The 12500-nt window shown below is 42.8% G+C and overlaps 1 protein-coding gene across 1 annotated transcript in view; it reads right to left on the reverse strand.

The window, feature by feature from the left end:
• Positions 1-12500, reverse strand: part of acsl2 (acyl-CoA synthetase long chain family member 2) — a 41179-nt gene that overhangs the window by 28183 nt on the left and 496 nt on the right. The window lies entirely within an intron of this gene.

Below are 12500 nucleotides of genomic sequence, written 5' to 3' on the forward strand. Positions count from 1 at the left end.
AAATCCTGCGATTCCTTTTCTTCTTTTTCCCACAGCCATTTGTCTTTCTCTCTCTTTCCATCCTTCTCCCTCTCTCTTCCAATCAGCAGTTTCCATTCTCTCTCTCTCTCTCTTTCCCTCTCATTTCATTTCTATATCCCTTTCTTCGGGATGAATGGAACTCACTCCGCTACACCCCCCCCTACACACACACACACACACACACACACCTCCCCTCTGCTCTGCTGCCTCACCCCACCTCTCCGCTCACCCATCCTCTCCTCTCCTCCACCACTCTCTCACCCCTCCCCTCCCCTCCCCTCTTCTCCTCTCCTCTCCTCTCCTCTCCCCAAGCTCAACCTCTCACCTACTTCCTCCCCCTGCTTGTAAAAGTGAGCAGAATAAAAGGGGGGTGATGTCACCTCTTCAGACACACACACACAACACACACACACACGTCCACACTCCCTAGGATGGCCAAGCCAGCCGTGTCCCCTCTTCTGTGGTCAAGCGCTACATGATGCTAACGCTAGCAACAGGGACAGCATTCATTCATCACAGGAGAGGGCAGACCTGTCTCTCTCTCTCTCTCTCTCACACTCACACACACACACACACACACACACACACACACACACACACACACACACACACACACACACACACACACACACACACACACACACACACACACACACACACACACAATTATCTAAGTTGCAAAAAAAAACACAGTCACTGTTTTTAAACAAAATAGACAAAGGCACAATGCATAGAGGAAAAATGTGCAACATTGAAATAGCAGTTGACACCACAAAACAAGTGCTGTTTAGGGGGAGGCGGGTTCATGTTTGCGTGCATGTATGGGGAAATCACTGTGAGTGAGTGAGTGAGTGAGTGAGTGAGTGAGTGAGTGAGTGAGTGAGTGAGTGAGTGAGTGAGTGAGTGAGTGAGTGAGTGAGTGAGTGAGTGAGTGAGTGAGTGAGTGAGTGAGTGAGTGAGTGAGTGTGTGTGTGTGTGTACTGTGAGTGAGTGAGTGAGTGAGTGAGTGAGTGAGTGAGTGAGTGAGTGAGTGAGTGAGTGAGTGTGTTGGAGGTACAAATGAGACACGAGGGAAATTAATGAGTTTTAAAGATGACGTGTGAAATGATGACCATTTACTTCCCTTTCATTCATTTCTCTGTGGCAGTGACCCCCCCCTCTCTCTCCACCACACACACACCCATTCATACAGGCTATTGTCACAGGCAGATGGGAACTATTGTGTGACGCTGGCACTTACTTGCAAGCACAGAGAGAGAGAGAGAAAGAGAAATATGGGGGTGCACTCACTTGTGAGCACAGAGAGAGGACAAAGAAAGGAATTGGTGCTGGGAGCATCCCTCCCTCTCTCTCTCTCTCTCTCTCTCTCATGATGGAGACAAATGAACTAGCGCACACATTTCACTGCCAGACTTACATGTACCATACACACACTCAATCAAGACACAGACACAGACAGACAGACACACATGCACAGGCACAGACACATACACACCTTATGGAATCAAGTGCCCGGAGAAAGTCTATGAAGTTAAAACAACCACAAAGACAAAACTGATGTCTATGGATTCTGTGTCACCCCACAGTTATAAGTAATGATCTCTGTGGGGTGGGGGGTTCATTTAGTCTCAGTATGTCAGCCAGCCATTTGTAGCAAAAGAAATATTCAGGTAGGCCTACAAACTGTGTGATTCATTTGTTTGCCGTTGTGGAAGTAATGAAGAACTTTCATGGGATAAAAATGTCAACCTTGTTCGTGTTGAGTAAATAAATATTGAGTTATGATTAAGTAGGTTATTTTGATACCCTTACAGTCGTCTGTTCAATTTGTACCCGATATCTGTAGTGTGACTTCACTGATTTCTCGACATCCACAGGATAGAAAGACAAGCAGCAGCAGCACAATACAAACATATCATTACAACTTCAGAGCAACGCTGTAAGGCAGCACTTCCAAAACCACCAACATGAAAGGCATGCAAGTCGTTAGACATAACGACGGCCACGTCACCAAGACCTGGAGCTGTTGTGCTGCTCTGAACAGTCTGTTTGTAATTGTGCTCAGCTTGGGGCGTTGGTAACTGGAGTCTTGCCAGTTCTTTGAGAAATACCATCACATAGCCTATACAGTGTATGTGATTAAGGAACAGTCCACCTCATTTCAAGAAATTGCTCATACGTAGTGAAGTCCCACTAAATTGTGGTATTACATAGGATTTTTCGTATGTGTTTGCATTGCCTAGATTAACAGTATAGCCAAATTTGGCGTAACAATGCAAATCTATGGGAGCAAACAAAACATCATCAAATGTGCTTATAAACTTCTCTAAAATTAATGTGAAATTCACCAGAGTGCAAAACAGCTATATAATACCGTCATGTGATCACTTGCGGCTTGATTCTAATGTTCCCATTTACTTCCAGTTATGCAAACTACACTAATGCTAAAGTACTAAAAACACTGAGAAAAAATGATCTTCACATCCATGAATAATGCTTGGAAACAATGCAAATATGTGAAAATCAAAAAAGGTGGACTGTTCCTTTAAGACCAAAATCATATGTTTTCATTATGATATCACAAACACTTTGTATACCCACAGAGCCCCGCAAAATGTTGCAGGTCTATGGGTGATGTAGAATTTTCTATTAATGTTATTTTTTGTAAAGTAAGACAAGACAAATGCAAGTAAGAACAAAAAAATGAAAAAGAAAACTAAGCTGGAGGTCAAGAAGATAAGTGCACATCACAATCAATACAATACAATACGATCAATACAGTACAATAGTCTAATTAACCTGTGTTGTTGGTTCAGTCATTTATGTAAACGTAGCCTGCCAACCTTGATTTTTTTTTTAAGTAGCAACTTATCGCAGCGAGGCAATTTACGGCGCAAGTGAGAAAATGTGGTCAACACAGCGCAACAGCATGGCAAAGCAACTGGGCCGCCGGCGGGTCCATCTGAGAGGCTTTGTTTTACATGTATAGCCTGCCCTACACCTAGGGTTGCCATCTGTCAAGGGGGGAATTTTGGGACACTTCATTCAGGCAGAAGGTGTGGGGGTCTTCCCCCCCAAAATTTTAGCTTTTCTTAGATGCAATTACCTGCATTTTAATGCATTTTAGCCTAACATCCCGTGTATCTGGGAAATAGTTAGTACCATATCCTCTTGCTCTTCACAGTACTTTGAACTACCATAGAACTTTATTACCTGGCTAGTAACTGAGTAGTATTTTATCCTATCTACCAGCCAAACAGAGCATTTGGTCACTTGGGGGGTGTTAAGGAGCTGGAATTCAATAATTTGAAGAACTCACTAATATTATTAGGCCTAGGCCTACCTTGGGGGCTGACTTCAAAATCACACTTGCAATAGGCTCGTTCGTGACGAAGCAGTACTGCTTTTGCTAAGCAGCGAGCATGCGGACCTTGCCAGTTTAATGCTTTGTGGTTAGAAAATTCTAACCAGAATGCATCAAATTGATACTCATCATCTTTGTCCAATTCCTCAGGAAAATTACCAAAATACAGAAAAAGAAATGTCACATCCACATTAACCCAACACCTTATCAATAACTTCTGTCACCTCCTTCCAGTAAGTCTGAATGGAGGGGCACAACCAAAATATAGGCCTATGAGCATGATCCACCATGTTTTCTCCACATTCTCTCCAGAGGGTGATGTAGACTGTTAGAGTAAGATTTAAGAAGAACTGGGGTAAATCCTTACTCTTCAAATGGTTAAGCAGCCAAGAAAGAGTTGACAACGCAATTGAGATATCACAAATCAATGTCAATGCTTTCCGTTTCTTGCTGTGAGCTGTGCACCAGTACTGTCTGGATCAAAAAGTTGCTTCTCAGCCACATTTGCCACATCTTTGAAAACCCTTCCCAGTAAGCCTGATTATTTTCTGCTCCCTTGAAGTCCTTCCCATCGGGTGCAATCCCAGATGAATGTGCGGAGCTCAGTGGAACACCATATGGAGCCTGGCGGAACTGCATCCATCTGGCAAGAGTCAAGTTGGGGCGTTGGGGGAATAGAGGGGAGTACTTGGATAGACTACAAGAGGTTAGAATGGCACTCAGAGAGCGGAGTGCACTGCCAAGTCAACCAAAGACTTTAATGGTAAGCACTCTTCTTTGAGGTTGAAGACATTTTCACTCTCTCCAGTCCCAAGGAGCTTCTTCAGTTGTGATTGATGTAAAGCAGTGGCTCTCAACCTTCTTTTGAGAAATGTGTGAATGAACATGAATCCGTAAGCCCACAAGAAGTCCAGCATGATTAGGAATTGTGCCTTCTGAGAGTTTTTCCCGTTTTTTGATGGCCATCTTTATTTCGATCACAAACGACTAATAACTTCTACTGCAGGGTCATTTCACGTGAAATCAGACACTTTGGGACCCGACCGACCCGGATTTCGATCATACTTGGTGTGCCTTTTCAGTAGCAAGGTAGCACCCCAGAACTGCATTGGTTTGAATCTGACACTAATATTAAGGGAGAAACAGACTAGGAAAGGTTTACATGTGAGGGTAGGACACTATACATTCAGCCTTGAATATATCAGTCAGTGTTAGTCACAAAAAGATGCCTGTGGTGTTGTTTGAAAGCTCTTTTCTGGCTCTACATATTACACAATCACCTTGGAATAAAACTACTCTCAGAATATGAATTATGATAAATTGAAAAATTAAAAATTGAATATCTAAAAAACCTATATTTTAAAATGGCCAGTTCCTTGTCCAAACGTAGCCGGCAATGTCATGAGCAGCACCTAAAATGCTGGTGTTCGGTTTGTTATTCATTTCAGAGAGAATTTGACTCACAAATATGGCGTCATACAGACCACTTACTAATAATATGGTAATACCATAGTAGCATCACATGACAAAACAAAAACGAAACAAAAATGGTCAGTGTCCATGGTCCCAGGTTTCAGAAACTAAGGCAGATGTCCATTTATACACACCAAATGATGATATGTGAATTTTTGAACATTCCTTCTCTGTGTACCTGTGCCATCTTCCCTTTACCGTACTTTAAAGAGATAATCAATGGCTACACTCTCATTTTGTACTCTACCAGTGCATTTGAAGCAGCAGCTGTGTCTTTTGTAGATAATGTATAAGTACGTCCCTTTGCAGTTACAGGTTACACTACCAGAAGCACATCCTGATGATCCATGACAAGTCTATCTAATCTGAAGGGAAAAGTGAAGGATGGAGATGGCCCATGAGGATGCAGGAAGTTCAGTTTCACCTCTCCAGTGCTCGGCATACATTCCTCAGCACATGCTAGCCACCAGTTGCCATCATATACAGCTACAACATACCCTTTGATGCTTGAAAATGTAACACATTCCTTTACTGAGCTCACTCTTTCAACTCTGCCTTCTCTGAATGCTGAAAATGGCCTAACTTCCACTGTGTCCATTGACAATGGGCAGAAGCTGTGTAGTTTTTGAGTACCTGGAATAGTTATTGCAGATTCAAACCTTTTCAACAGGTTCTCAGCTTCATGATGGTACATCTCTGTTGTGGCAAACTGGCAATGGATGTTCTTGACATTATCCTTGACTGACTCCCTTGAACCAGGAACGTTTTTAAAACTATAGTTTTATAATTCAAGATGCTATTCAATCATTTCACTGGAACAACCAGTGCAGGCCACAATCCATCCATTTGTATGCTACTACCAAGATCAGTTGAAACTGGGGAAAAAAATCTGTTTTGTTGTTAGATTTTTTTCCCCAGTTTCAACTGATCTTGGTAGTAGCATACAAATGGATGGATTGTGGCCTGCACTGGTTGTTCCAGTGAAATGATTGAATAGCATCTTGAATTATAAAACTATAGTTTTAAAAACGTTCCTGGTTCAAGGGAGTCAGTCAAGGATAATGTCAAGAACATCCATTGCCAGTTTGCCACAACAGAGATGTACCATCATGAAGCTGAGAACCTGTTGAAAAGGTTTGAATCTGCAATAACTATTCCAGGTACTCAAAAACTACACAGCTTCTGCCCATTGTCAATGGACACAGTGGAAGTTAGGCCATTTTCAGCATTCAGAGAAGGCAGAGTTGAAAGAGTGAGCTCAGTAAAGGAATGTGTTACATTTTCAAGCATCAAAGGGTATGTTGTAGCTGTATATGATGGCAACTGGTGGCTAGCATGTGCTGAGGAATGTATGCCGAGCACTGGAGAGGTGAAACTGAACTTCCTGCATCCTCATGGGCCATCTCCATCCTTCACTTTTCCCTTCAGATTAGATAGACTTGTCATGGATCATCAGGATGTGCTTCTGGTAGTGTAACCTGTAACTGCAAAGGGACGTACTTATACATTATCTACAAAAGACACAGCTGCTGCTTCAAATGCACTGGTAGAGTACAAAATGAGAGTGTAGCCATTGATTATCTCTTTAAAGTACGGTAAAGGGAAGATGGCACAGGTACACAGAGAAGGAATGTTCAAAAATTCACATATCATCATTTGGTGTGTATAAATGGACATCTGCCTTAGTTTCTGAAACCTGGGACCATGGACACTGACCATTTTTGTTTTGTATTTGTTTTGTCATGTGATGCTACTATGGTATTACCATATTATTAGTAAGTGGTCTGTATGACGCCATATTTGTGAGTCAAATTCTCTCTGAAATGAATAACAAACCGAACACCAGCATTTTAGGTGCTGCTCATGACATTGCCGGCTACGTTTGGACAAGGAACTGGCCATTTTAAAATATAAGTTTTTTAGATATTCAATTTTTAATTTTTCAATTTATCATAATTCATATTCTGAGAGTAGTTGTATTCCAAGGCGATTGTGTAATATGTAGAGCCAGAAAAGAGCTTTCAAACAACACCACAGGCATCTTTTTGTGACTAACACTGACTGATATATTCAAGGCTGAATGTATAGTGTCCTACCCTCACATGTGAACCTTTCCTAGTCTGTTTCTCCCTTAATATTAGTGTCAGATTCAAACCAATGCAGTTCTGGGGTGCTACCTTGCTACTGAAAAGGCACACCAAGTATGATTGAAATCCGGGTCGGTCGGGTCCCAAAGTGTCTGATTTCACGTGAAATGACCCTGCATAATAGTCATGGGTAAGCGGTTAGGGCGTCAAGACTTGTAGCCCAAAGGTTGCCGTTTCGACTCCCGACCAGCCAGTAATTAACCGGAGCTCTCCCCCATCCCCCTCCATGACTGAGGTACCCTGAGCATGGTACCGTCCCGCGACACTGCTCCCTGGGGGCGCCATTGGGGGCTGTCACCTTGTACGGGTGAGGCATAAATGCAATTTCTTTGTTTGCAGTGGATACTTGTGTGCTGTAAAGTGCTGTGTCACAATGACAATGGAAGTTTCCCAGGTGGGCTTTCAATAACTCTCGCTTTGCAAGTCAACTGTGAAGTGAAGAGTGAAGTGAGGAGAAATGACACAAAATAACTACCTTCTTTTATTTCAAGCCTGCAAAATGAATTCTTTACAAATGCAACTGCCAGATAAAATTGTGCGGACGCATGCATGCTGTCAGCCAAAGGCTGCCTCTGCTATGAGTGCAAACAGCACTACCAAAGAGAGTAGATTAGAGAAAGAGGATCCGCCCACCCAATGCAAAGGAGTGTGGTCAGGTTTCGTCTCCTACAGGGGCGGTGTTCTGTCCTTCTTCTCTTTCGGTCAACCACCACAGCTGCTGGAACAGGAGATGAAGAAGTGTTGAAAACGGGGCATTCATACATTGGTCTCAGTATTTATTTTCAGGTTCTTCATGGGTCCTCCAGCCTTGAGGTCATGAGGATGTGGTCTCAGTACTTGGAAGTGTGAGAATATTAGGAGTGTAGTGAAGGAGTGAGGTGAGCTGTAGAAATGGGACGGAGTCATGAAAGTTTTTAGAAGCAGACGTCAGGGTGGTGCAACCACAGCTGATGTTACTAGTTGGTGAATTACTTAATTGTGCAACATGTTTCATTTACATGGACTGAATGTTTTTTTTTTTAAATGCATGTTTTGTTCAAAACGAAAGTTGGAGAGAAGCGTAATGAAATTTTGCATGCCTGATATACCACCTGCTTTTCTTCACTCAACTGTCATTCGTCTGAATTTAGCGTGAAAAGATGGGCACGCCTATTTAACCAGCTGCATCTCATTCTCCACTGTGCTGTCATTTGGTGGAATTTCGGCACACTGGAATTTGGAACGCCCCTCAATTAACTATAGAGCATTTATTCTCCGCTCACCTGTCTCCAGTCAGAAATGTTCTCTCACTCGCACCCACCACCTCACCTTTCGCCTGCCACTGTTCGATCGATTCGTCAGGTGTCTTGCCCTAGCATCCTCCCAGTTCACCTTGCTCCATTGCTCTCCAACCATCGTCTGCCGGGGGGTGTCCGCTCAGAGTTGCACATATCTGCGGGCGCAGATACTGCCCAAGCTGAGCTCTCAGTGGCGCCCCGTACTCCCGAGCTCGAGAATGTTTACAGCACAGAGATTTCTCGGCCGTGGCAGTACTTCAGCACCACAGCCAGCGATGTTGCCCAATACGCCACATAATCTATCTCAGCTTCTTGAATGCAGTGGTCCCTGCGGACCCCGTGAAGCACTTTGATGATCGGTCCACCGTGTGGACAGCCACTCTCCTGCGACAGCGGCACGATCACGAGAAGTCTGTTCTCCAGCGAGAACGAAGATGTATGCATACATGCTTCATTCAAATTTCAGATAGTGAACTAATGAATATTAATTTAATCCTTACAATAGTGGCTCTATCTGTGGTTGCACCACTTGACTTCTACAAAAAGCATCAATGACCCACCTGCATGCATGTGGTGTTTCTCACAGTTCCTCCATTCTCCCTCGGTTCCTTCTTGGTTACAGAGGAGGAGGGATGGCACAGAGGGACAAAAATGGAGGAAAGGACTGGAGGAGAAATATTGAGATTCATCACTGCACGTGAAGTTGGAAAAAGTCCACTTCAACAACTAGGATATTTTGCTTCCACTTTTTTTCTTTTATTTGCAGACGTCTGGGGAAGCATACATCTTCCAGTAAATCACATAAGGTAAAATAAGGTAAAAACAACTAGAAAAGCGAGAGCAAGCATCTCTCATTCTGGGTTGAAGTGGCCTTTTCCAACTTCATTTGTCTGTGCTAATTTGGTCCTGCTCCCAGGTCAGATGATTTGATGTGTACAGGCTGCAACCACTCTGTAATGACACTAGTGGTAAGCGCATAGCCATGATGAATACTCCAGGTATTTCACCACATATGACACATCAGATGAGTCTTCAGTGACACACATTTTTGCACACTTGACTTATCCCTTCCAAATGTTTCTTAAGGAAAACTACAGTATGTCTCTGTAATTTACCCATCTCGTTTTAAAGCCCACCTGGAAACTCCCATTTCCATTGACAAAGCATTCCAGTGCACGCAGCGAAATTGCATTCGCATTTCTAATGAATTCTGATTCAAATGAATCAGTGATATTCCACTTCAATCTTGGCTCAAACACTCAAACATTGCCCAATGTTTACCCTACGTATTTCAATACTTGGGTGGTTGACGTTTAAGGGCGTAACGCAAAAAAAAAAGTTTTTCCAATTCCTGAAAAAAATGATGGGGAAAAAATAGAAAAAAATAAAGCACTTAGTGGTCCGTGAAATTTCGTCTTATTTTTGCCATTGTTGGGAAAATGTGACTGCATCAACACATTGCATAGGCATGTCACACCACAGGAAATTCACTGCATTATGGCCATTTTAATCCTTTTATATACATGACTGACATCTGAGCTCATGCTAACTTGGTAATGATATTGTGTTTAATCATATGTTTTCATTTATATTAAAAAAAAACGTTTTAAGAGCAGTCACACCACAGGACACCATAAAATGAACCTAAGCATTGCGTGACAGAAACATGGCAATATGAAGACATATGAAGAGGTTAATAGTCACCTTAAACTTCCACAGCACTCTCCAATAACTGAGGTACTGACTGGTTAGGAGCCAGTCTTTAAGACCCTTGTAGTTGGCCTTGCAGCTGCCCATTCACAAACATTGACATACATGTCACCCCACAGGACGCAATTTGCATTACGAAATTGAACTTGTAGTTAATATTACTGTCTTTTAAGTTTTTTTTCACATTCACATATCTTAATATAAAGTTAATATTTATGCAATCATGCCAAATGCTTCATAAATTATTAAAAATGTTGTTGGTTAATTTATACAGGTATATATATTATATTCCAGGTTTAATTAATGTTACAGTTACACCGCAGGATATTTGACATATAAACCTTTACATAAATCTTAACAAAAATGTTTCTTCTCATCTAAGACTAATATGAAACCAAAAAAAATGCACCACATCATCTTTCATTGACATTTGTTTTTTAAAGGAAAAATAACAGTTTTGTAGGTTTTTAACCAATGTTACGAAAAAACAAGGCGTCACGTCTCCCACCCACTACACGCCTCCACACACACTTCACTTTCACAACACGGAAGTTAACAGATACCAGGAAGGAAAAATAAAAATAAAAATTAATTGCATAGTGGAGTGGGTAGACCTTTGTGGGTTTTGCAGTGAAACTTGGCTGAGTTTTAGATCGCAAAAACTGTCCAAAATGACCAGGAATGCTGCACTAATTTAATTCTACTAAAAACTGTCAAAACAGCATAATTACATAATAATCCTGGATGAAACAGCTTAGCCAAATGACAGCCTATTAAAACTATGAAACAGTTATAATACGGCCCTGGTGCTTTGCCATCACAGTCCCAAGCCAGAGTGCTGATGTAAGTGGAATCTTTATCATGAGTGTAAGAGAACATTATGGTCACTAGTTTTACTCAACTAGGCCAGGCAACATCCATAGTTCTGTGGAATCGTTCCTTCCGAGTCAACATATAGCCTCCTTTGGTGGAATTACTGTTTAAGTGTCTAACACTTGTAAACAGTTGTCATAACTACCACAACTCTCTCTCTCTCTTTCTCTCATGAATGACAGTGAGCTCCAACGTTTCCAGCCACACAGGTGAGAGAAGTGCACATAAGTAGAGCATACATGGGCCCTATAGCTGTTATTTCCAGTGGACGAGGAAATTACAGACACACAAAAGATTCTGAAAGGCAGGGAGTAGTGGTCTCCAAAAGAAAAGAGGTGCAGGGCAACGGGTATACTAACAGGGTGCCTGCAGATATTCCTAGGTGGAATTTACTACCTTTTTACTACCCTCCATTTAGCCTGCAGGAAAGGATAAAGAGAATGGGGGGAAAAACTTGATCAAAAAAAGAAACAGACACATAGCCTAACCAACAGGCCTAAGAAGATGAGAGCGAGGAAAGAAAGGTAAGCAGATAGACACAGACACAGACACAGACACAGACACAGAGTGAGCTCCATGGTTTCTCAGGGCGGTGATCCCTAAATGAGGCATGAAAGACAGGGGACAGGCAGGCACAATGAGGGAGCTTTGGAGTGGGGAGGAACAGTAGCCCACCACACCAGCAGGGAACCAAAGGAGCAACATGTGACACTACTGGTGGGGAGGACTGACTGAGGAGGATGGATGGATGGGCTGACCCAGCCCAGGACAGGACCGGACAGGACAGGACGGGGGCCAAACCAAGCGACTATCCCATCGGCATAACAATGGTCATTACAAGATGGCCTTGGTGACTTAGGATAGAGACCAACAAAGGCTAGTTCATGGTCTCGGTATGAATGGATCCTTTGTTGTTAAGCCTAGCCTTGATGTTTGGGGTAGTCTGTCTGTTTGTGTACTGATCTGTTTGTTTGTTTTAAACCCCTACACAGATGATCTAGGGTTTTAATCCGCTGTCCAAACACAGATCCATTCTCATATAGTGTCACTGGGAATGTGCGTAAGTGTTCAGGGCCAGGGCAGTGTGGCCCAGGGTGTGAATCTGATTTGAGGCCTTGTCTAGTCTATTGCAAAACCAGCGCGTCGCTGCACACAGCGTTCTTGCAGCTTTCTCGGCGTGTCTAGACAAATTGGGTACGGCTGTGTTACAGTGATATAGGGGTGTCTGTGTCTAGCCTAAGGGCAAACGACACCGCTTGTTGCTCCTGCCTAGACTGTTGGAATACCGAGGAAGGAAAACAACGTCTGTGCTTCTGGCTTTCTGGACATGCAATCTGCAAATTCAAACCCCATGATCATGTGAAGGAAGTGACGACCTCAAAAACAAACTAAAAAGAGAGCCAGAGTCCACAATAACGCGTGTGAGGCAGAATAGCCAACACATCACACATCACATTCCACTACATTGCATGGTCGTGGCAACTAGTAACACGTCTTCTCTCTCTCTCTCTCTCTCTCTCTCTCTCTCTCACTCACACACACACACACACACACACACACACACACACACACACACACACACACACACACACACACACTTTACATTAATAAGAGTTGATCTTCAGTAGCCATCCT

Source organism: Engraulis encrasicolus, chromosome 3 (assembly GCF_034702125.1).
Source record: "Engraulis encrasicolus isolate BLACKSEA-1 chromosome 3, IST_EnEncr_1.0, whole genome shotgun sequence".
NCBI lineage: Eukaryota > Metazoa > Chordata > Actinopteri > Clupeiformes > Engraulidae > Engraulis > Engraulis encrasicolus.